The 9,030-nt window shown below is 40.5% G+C and overlaps 1 protein-coding gene across 1 annotated transcript in view; it reads right to left on the reverse strand.

The window, feature by feature from the left end:
* STK38L (serine/threonine kinase 38 like) overlaps positions 1-937 on the reverse strand; it is an 81,131-nt gene extending 80,194 nt beyond the window's left edge. The window contains exon 1 of the mRNA XM_079936955.1: positions 747-937. The gene's annotated coding sequence lies outside the window, so the exon portion shown is untranslated. The remainder of the gene's footprint in view (positions 1-746) is intronic.
* Positions 938-9,030: the final 8,093 nt, after the last annotated feature.

Here is a 9,030-nt window from a genome sequence, read left to right on the forward strand (position 1 = left end):
GTTTGTTCTTTTGCTATCAACCTGACAACTTTTTAAAGGTGAAACGTCTCCTCCTCAATCGGGCACAACCTTCCCTATTCCCATACCAAACAACCACTCATTTGCCCCCGATAGTAAATGTGAAAAAAGGGAGTGGGAGAAAATGATGTTGAAAAGAAGGGTCTAGGGTTCCAGTGGTAGGGACGGATTTTGAGACCGGTTTTGAACACTCCGTGTCTTCTGGGAGCTGGGCAGCTTTACTGTGTCTATCTGAGAAATGTTTAGCAATCTGACGCATCAGTTTTTAGGAATGGTACACAAACAGCCCCCACAATCTAAGAGCCATGCCCAGAATCCTTCCCCTCGGTGGCATCGGCTGAGGGCAAGGGAAGGGAGAGCGGGGGATACAGGACAGGATCCGCGACATTTGTTATTGTTTATGAAGCCCAGGCAGGGACCGGGAGCGTGGTGCTTGGGGGCCGAGGAGTGGAAGGCGAAAGGAGCAGGGAAGGACAAAGATGCCTCCCGGGGCTCGAGGCCACCTCTCCGGGCACCCGGTGCCAGTACCACCCCGGGAAACAAGAGGGCCAAGGCCGTCGCCGGAGCTTCACCGGAGACATTTCCAGCCCCGAAATTAGCCCGGCTTTCCCTGGACAGCCAAAGACACCTAAGATCGTCTACCGCTCCCGCTCTCAGAGTTGGGGCCGGCGCGGCGAGCCGAGCGCCCCAGCCCCCTCCGCCGCGGAGCGCCGCATCCGCGCACTCACCTGCCTCCGGTCGCTCCAGCGGCCGGCTCAGCCTCCGCACGGGCCGCAACCGACCCGCCGCCAGTCCGCTCCCTTCTGCCCGCTCCGCCCTCGCCCCGCCCCCGAGAGGTGGGACCCGCCGCCGCGCCGGAATCTCGGAGCGGCCTCCCTGAACTCTCGCGAGGCCTCCCTGCTCCGCTTCTAGGTGGCTGGGCCGGTCTGGCTCGGTCCTGACGTCATACGCACCACAGCCGGAAGTAGCCTTCTGTCGTCAACGCAGCCAGCCCCCCTACCGCCCCTCCCACCTGCACCTAGTGAATTCGTGACTGACCCTGGAGGGGTTGTTTGGGGAGTCACCGTTTCCCTCCTTCATCAGCCTCACCTCACTTCCCTCTTCTCTGCTCAAAGCTAGTTCAGGCCACTCTTGAGAGTGGCCCAGTGTGTTGCCACATTAGTCACGTGTCCTAAATGTCGCCAGAGTTTTTCTTGATGCTTCACAATGCAATGTGAATGTTAGAGGAGGAAAGGGGCTTAGAGATCATTTCAATTATTTTTTTGGAACGTAACTGTAGAGCAGAGTGGGAAAATGTGATCAACAAAAATGGACTGACTGACCTAGTTGCCTAGGTAGTAGCTGTGGCATCTAGAAGCCACCCAGCTTCCTTGATCCTTTTCCTCTTCATCATGACTCAACTGTAGAGACTAGAGAGGGATCCACATTTGGAAAAGCTACCAAAATAACTCCACGGTATTCATGAAAAACTTGCTTGGGTTATCTTGGAAAATCTAAAATAACTGACAATACTGGGCTGCTTATTTAGGATCAGAGAACTAAGAGGAAAATCACCTGCCTGTAGCATGACTCAGAAAGGATGGCTTTGGGAAAATGATGCGTTTGAGTTTATATTAGGCAAGCCAAACAAGAGAATAGTTCCCAATTATTGTTGACAAATTATCTTCTATCTGAATAGTGGAGATTTTATTAAATACCATTTACTTGTAGTCTGTTAAGACAGTATACAAAGCTAGTACTGTGCTTGCAGAAAATATAATTCAGAGATGCCAATCATTATCTTTAAGTTTCACCAAGAGCAGGTGACATGTACGAAAGACTTAGGGAAGAATCTGAACATCACTTCTATTTTTTTTTTCACTGTGCTTTTTCATGCATAGCTTGATAGCAGAAAAAGCACTATGTAGTCTGGTAATTAGTGTATTCTTGGGGAAATCAGTTCATTCTATATCATACGGTCATTTTGAGGCTCAAATGACAATTGCCATATGCGAGCATGAGGTTTAATTGTGATCAAACATGCTCGACAGAGGCCTGTACAACTCTCTCCCTCCACCACGCACATAGTACTTCAAGTGGGTAGGATTAAGAACAGTTTATGGAGTATTATATAGCAAATTTATGTTTTCAAATGCGCCGTGCTATTTTCATGGAGCTAGAGTAATAGGGACTTGTCTAGGGTGTCAGACTAGGATAACATGAGGCAGGCTAAAGCTTCGACTTTTAGTTTCTTAATTGAGGCCATTCCAAATAAATTGCCCCTGGTTGTTGAAGTCACCTGAACTGAATCAAATTAGATCCAACTGCTCTTTTGGAAGTTTGGTGAAATCTATGGACCCTTTTTCAGAACAGTGTTTTTAAAGGCATAAAATAAACTACCTAGGGCTATAAAGGAAATTGATTATATTAATATACAATTATTAAAATAGTAAAAAAATGAGGTTTTGATATAGCTCTGTAGTAGGCAGCTTCTAAGATGATTCCCAATAATCCTCACGTTCTGGTATTTCTGTCTTGTGCAATCCCCTCCTCTTGAGTGTGGGCTGAACCTAGTGACTTGGTTTGGGTTTTTTTGGTTTGTTTTTAAGTTTTTTTGATGTGGACCATTTGTCTTTATTGAATTTGTTACAATATTGCTTCTGTTTTATGTTTTAGTTTTTTGGCTGCGAGGCAAGTGGGATCTTAGCTGCCCGACCAGGGATTGAACCTGCATCCCCTGCATTGGAAGGCAAAGTGTTCACCACTGGACCACCAGGGAAGTTCCTGTGACTTGGTTTTGAAAACGAGAATCTGGCAAAAATGATGGGGTGTTACTTCCATGATTAGGTTACAAAAGACTCTGGCTTCCATCTAGTTCATCTTCTCTTGCTCCACTTCTTACTTACTCTGATGAAAGCCAGCTGTCAGGCTGTGCCCTGTCTTATAGAGAGGCCCACGTGGTACAGAACAGAGCAAGGTCTCCAGTCAACCGCCACTGAGGAATTGAGGCACCCAGTCCAACAACCCATGAGGAACTGAATCCTGCCCACAACCACTGTGCCTGGAAGCAGACTCCGTCCCAGTGGAACCTCAAGATGACTGCAGCCCCAGCTGACACCTTGACCGAGCCTGGTGAAGGACCCTGAGCCAACAGACCCAGCTAAGCCTTGCCAGATTCCTGGCCCCCAGACACTGTGAAATAATACGTATTTATTTTTTAAACCACGCATTTGGGGGGACAGTTAATTTATTATACAGCCATAGATAACTAATAGTTATATACTTGCTTCTTTATTAATGCATTAAATTACAAGATCAATACCTACAGTAATTTTGCAGTAATGATGCACATAAACAATATTTTGAGATATCTGCACCAACTTTAATGTGGTAGAAAATATGTATGAGTTCTATTGGGGGCAAACTCACTGGTTGCTAATATTACTGTGGTTTGCTGACTACCTTCATAATGAAAGAAATGCTAATTTTCAACTAGGTAGGGCTTAGTGAAAAATACATTTATTTTTTGCATATATATTATTACAGACCCAGATTAAGAACATTTAGTCTAGATAATAGATTTTTTGGTAGGGCTTTCCAAAACTCTTATTATCAACTGTCTTATTATCAATTGGAATTAAATAAACCCAGGTAACCATGGCCATTGCAAACTGTATTAACCTACAGTTGAATATGAATTTTTATCCCCTTTCCCTTGTTCCCTCTTCTCCAAATCTATGCTAAGTGTAGGTAGACAAGCTAAAATTGTAGGCCAGAGGAGAGAGAGAAAAATCATGATGAAAATCTTTTCAGCACCCAGAATTCATCTGATTTTTGTTTTCAGTGTGTGCAATTTAGTATTACTTTTACTCCCCTAGGCCTACCACATAGTAAATAACCAAAGAATGCCAAATGATGGTAGTAAATGACAACAGAAGGAAACTATCAATAAAACTCTTCCATATAGAAAACACAGAAACATAGAAAAGTTCCTTTCGTATATATGCAGCTTTGCAACTGTGGGATATGGTCAAAGCAGCTTTTAGAGAACAACTTACTGCTTTAAATGCATTTAACAGAAAACACAAAAATGTAAAAAAAAAATGAACCAAGCTCTCAATTCAGGAAACCTGAAAAAGGAAACAAAATAAATCCAAAGAAAATAGAAGGATATAAAGATTAGAGCAGGATCCCTTCCAGATGTCTTTGGCAAGACTAATTGGGGGTGAGCAGTGGCCGGGGGGGAAGGGGGTGGGGGGAGACACAACTAGCAAGAATGTTAATAGAGCTGTAACTGCAGATATGGAGTTTTTTTAAGCATTACAAAATTATGATTAAAAAGAGAGAGGCTATCAAGACAAGCTGTGTGAGTATGAGCAATGCTAATTCCTGATTAGCTCCATGGATAGACCAAGAAGAGTAGCTAATATTTACTGAGTTCTTTCTGTGTGCCAAACATTGTGCTCTTTGCTTGTACTGTCTCATTTAATCTTTACAATAAGCCAGTGAGTTAGGTATTATTGTCACCAGTTTATAGGTGATGAAACTGAGGCTCAAAGAGCTGTAGTGACTTACCTAAGATCACCCAATAGCAAGTGGCAAAGCCGGCAACCCAGATTCCTAACAGTAGATAAAATAAGTACTACTGAGCAAAAGTACAAAACGGAATTTGGAGACAGGGAAACTAGTTTGAAGTACTTACCTGTTTACAATATGCTCGATGAATGTTAGCCTCGAGTACTATTATTATGATAATCCCCATCCTTTAAATGGGATTAAGAATGCTACAACTGCAAACATGCAGAGATATGGACAGAAAGTCACATACAAAGATGTTTATCTCAGCATTATTTATCCACAACTGTAAAAAGTTGGAACTAATCTAAATATCTAAAGATAGGGATTGGTGTAATAAATTATGGTGGATCCATACAGTGTAATAGCATATGTGTGTTAAAAATCATATGTAGATAAATGGTTAATGACATAGAAAGATGTTCAGAATATACTGTTAGGTTTGGGAGTTCTTCTAAAGCACGTTACCAACAGTGTAATAGCTTTGGTATACAAATTATTTGAAAAATAATATATCTATGTATTCATAATATACACATTCCACATCTATATTTAAAGACTAAAAAGAAAAACAGTAAAATAAAAACGTTCAATGTTGTGATTATGGAAAAAAGTTAATGATCTATAATGTTATGCCAATTAATTTTTGAGGAGAGAGAGAATAAGTGCTTTTCAGTTCTCTTGGAAGACTGTCCGATGGAAAACCATTAATTTTTTTATTGTGGACAAATAGAAAGTTGATGGGATACAAAGAAAGTTGAATGGACCTTTCCAGTTTGACATGAAGAGTGCTTGACCCCTGGCTCCTTTTCTCACAGCCAAGACTTTCAAAGGGGCTCTTGCCCAGACAGGCTAAATGCAATTGAGTTTGTTTGTTTGAAAATAAAGGTTCTTTTCTACAAGCTTCAGGGGACTTTCATTGGACCATTTAATCAAACACATGACAATCCATTCAGAACTCTCACCAGACTGCCTTCTGCAGAACACTTTATAAACCTGGAAACAATGACTTCTAATTGATTCATGTTTTAATTTTTAACTGGCTTGACTAAAGTGCAAACTATTTATCACCTAGGGTGTAAAGCATTCCAGGTTTAGGCTATTAATCCTCCAAAGTTAAAAGCACCTTTGTAAACCAGAAACCTGAAGAAAAGCATTAAGGAAAGGTGAAAATATATTATGTCTAACTATCTCTTTGCATTATAGTTATTGCTCTGCAAAGTGTAACAAAGAACCACATGGGATTTGTATTCCAAAGACCTGGTTCTTTTACTACTGTACGACCTTGCACAGATCAAAAAAGTTCTGTGAAGTCTTATTTCCTCATTTGTAAGATGGGAGAATATCAACATGATAGTTGCTGCAAAGATGAAATATTTTTTGATGAAAGGACTCTGTGAACCATACAACATCACTGCCATAATGGAAAGAACACTGAAGATAGAAAGATCTCAGTTTGAAAAATAGCTACCTCTTAGGATTGAATGAAATTAAATGAGATAATATAAATAAACACCTAGGATATATTCACACTCAATTCAAGGTAGCTATTATTATTTTTATCATCACTAATACTAATAATTAGTGATATAACAAAAACGCATGTTTCAGTATGAAACCCTTTTGTCAGCTGCAAATTAAATGGATTCTCTGCATCTGCAGAAGATTTGGGTGCTGTTTACATTCATGAAGAGAGAAAGTCCCTGTCAGACCTTTCTTGCTTTGATTCTTGTCTACTCTATTAATTTTTACAGATTCCTGATACTAACAGAGATACAGTGGATTTTCTATCTGTGAAATAGGAAATACAGTGCATAAGTAAGATGAGGATAAGTGATGCTGTGGTAACAATCACAGAATTTTAGTGGCTTCAAATGTTGAGTACTTATTTATTGCTAGTGTTTTATGTCCTTTGCAGGTCAGCAATAGTGCTTGCTCATCAGGGTCACTCAGGGTTCCAGACCAATGGAGCAGATATCATCTTGCACATTGCTGATCTTCATGCCAGAAGGCAAAGACAAGATTGGAGAGTCTCGGGCTTCGCTGGTGGCGCAGTGGTTGGGAATCCGCCTGCCGATGCGGGGGACGCGGGTTCGTGCCCCGGTCTGGGAGGATCTCGCGTGCCGCGGGGCGGCTGGACCCGTGAGCCATGGCCGCTGAGCCTGCGCCCCGCAGTGGGAGAAGCCACAGCAGTGAGAGGCCCTCGTGCCAGAAAAAAAAAAAAAAAAAAAAAAAGATTGGAGAGTCTCAAGTAGAGACTTTTGCTCACAACCCATTCATTGGCCAGAAGTGGTTGGATTGCCCCATACAAATAAAAGAAAGCCAGGAGGTACAATCTTTTAATATTCCAGGAAGGAGCAAAAACCAGGAATATTTGGCAATAGTACTAATGACCACCACATATTGTATATGTGAAAAACACTGTCCGAATGCTAGATGGTACATTATTCCCTTTCTCTACTTCTTAAAGAAAAACTGATAGTTAAGCTCTTTACAAAAGAAAAATACAAGACACTATATAATATTTTGTGATAATATATGCTATATTTGAATGGTTTAAAGTTTTAGAATAGCAAATCAAAACAGAAAAAATAAATTTCTGCTTGGCGTTTTTAGTCTCCCAAAAGTGACGTTCATTGACATTAGAAATTCACTAACATTGCATAATATTAAGTTTTAAAAATACCTTCTTTTTAAAACTAAAAAGTGGGTTTTTTTCCCCTTAAATCTCACTGCCTTTCTCATTCCTAATTTTAGGATTGAGTCCTAAAAATTTTATTTTCTCAAGTAAGAAAAAGAATACCCCGCCCCAAAGACTGTTTTTCATCACAATAGTAGAATTCAACTTATAGAAAAACCCATTCATGTTTAATGTAGGCAGCTGAAGAAAGCTAAAATAATTTGAATACATTCTAGGAAATTATTATAGTCACTTTGTTGTAGAGTCTATTCATATTCTGTGAGTCTAGTACTTAAAATTATCATACCTTTAAAAAGCAACTACTCTCCAGTTTTTTATTCATTTATTTTAAATATTATTTATTTATTTTAATTATTATTTATTTATTTAAATTATCATTAAAATATTTATTATAAATAAATAAATAACCTATTTGGTTTTTGGATCTGCACCAGAGTTCCTATACTTTATTTGGTTCTTCTTCTATAACTTATTAGCCCATTTATATAGAATATATTTTTTTAAGTTGATCTCTTTATAAGTGATTATGACTCTGCTTCAAAATCTATTTAGGTTGTTATAATGCACTCTTTAGAGATGATGTCAGGTCTCAGAAAATCTATAAACTAAGAGGGTTTAGAGGGGGTTTCTTTTTTGCAACTCCCATCTGCTGGGGTGGGGACTCTTTCCTTTTCTTACAGCCACGTTATTCAGTGACTCTAAGTGCAGCTGCTACTCCTCAACTACTACATTCTACTTTCAATCTACTTTCTTTATTTTTTATTTTTATTTTCTAGATGTTGAAATTCCTGGGAATGGAGGAACAGGGCAGATGGAGAATGTCTGTAACTCATACCCCTGTAGATGCCCGAGTGCCAGTAGATGTTTCTATAGTTCTATAGTCTGAGCCTGGAGGGACAGTCGGACATAGGGGCAACAATCAGATCTATTTTCCACGGTTTGAAGTAAACGGCCTGTGCTCAGAGATGGAGGACAGGACTGATCAAGCAGTCAGGTAGGACAGAGGGTCCCAAATGTGTCACACTGTGCAATGGAGGGAGGACCACATCTGAGGTCCACATTTGGACTAAGGGCTGAGTCCTTAGTCTTGTGGTCTTGGGCACTTAAACTCTCTAAACCTCAATCTACTCATCCATAATATGGAAAATGTAGGATGTTCTCATTATCAGAGGATAATTGTTACCAGCAAAAAAAAAAAAAAAAGTAAATATCAGAGGGAGGGCCAGTATTTTTTTTTTTTTTTTTTTTGGTTGCATTGGGTCTTCGTTGCTGCACGCGGGCTTTCTCTAGTTGCGTTGAGTGGGGAGCTACTCTTCGTTGCGGTGTGCGGGCTTCTCATTGCAGTGGATTTTCTTGTTGTGGAGCACGGGCTCTAGGCATGCGGGCTCAGCAGCTGTGGTTGGCGGGCTCTAGAGCACAGGCTCAGTGGTTGTGGCACACAGGCTTAGTTGCTCCATGGCATGTGCGATCTTCCCGGACCAGGGATCAAACCAGTGTCCCCTGCATTGGCAGGCGGATTCCCAACCACTGTGCCACCAGGGAAGTCCAAGGGCCAGTATTTTATAGAAACTATGGAAGAAAATTTATGTTATATGTATTTTACCAAAATAAAAGTAATTGGAAAGAAATTTCAGGTTGCAGTTGTAGCCATGCAGTACTTAGACTGAACAAAGGCTGAATCACATCACAATCATATAGAGGACTGCTCTTAAAAAAAATGTTTTCTGAGATCTTTTGATGTTCACATTTTTGTATTT

Source organism: Stenella coeruleoalba (genome assembly GCF_951394435.1).
Source record: "Stenella coeruleoalba genome assembly, chromosome: 11".
Lineage (NCBI taxonomy): Eukaryota > Metazoa > Chordata > Mammalia > Artiodactyla > Delphinidae > Stenella > Stenella coeruleoalba.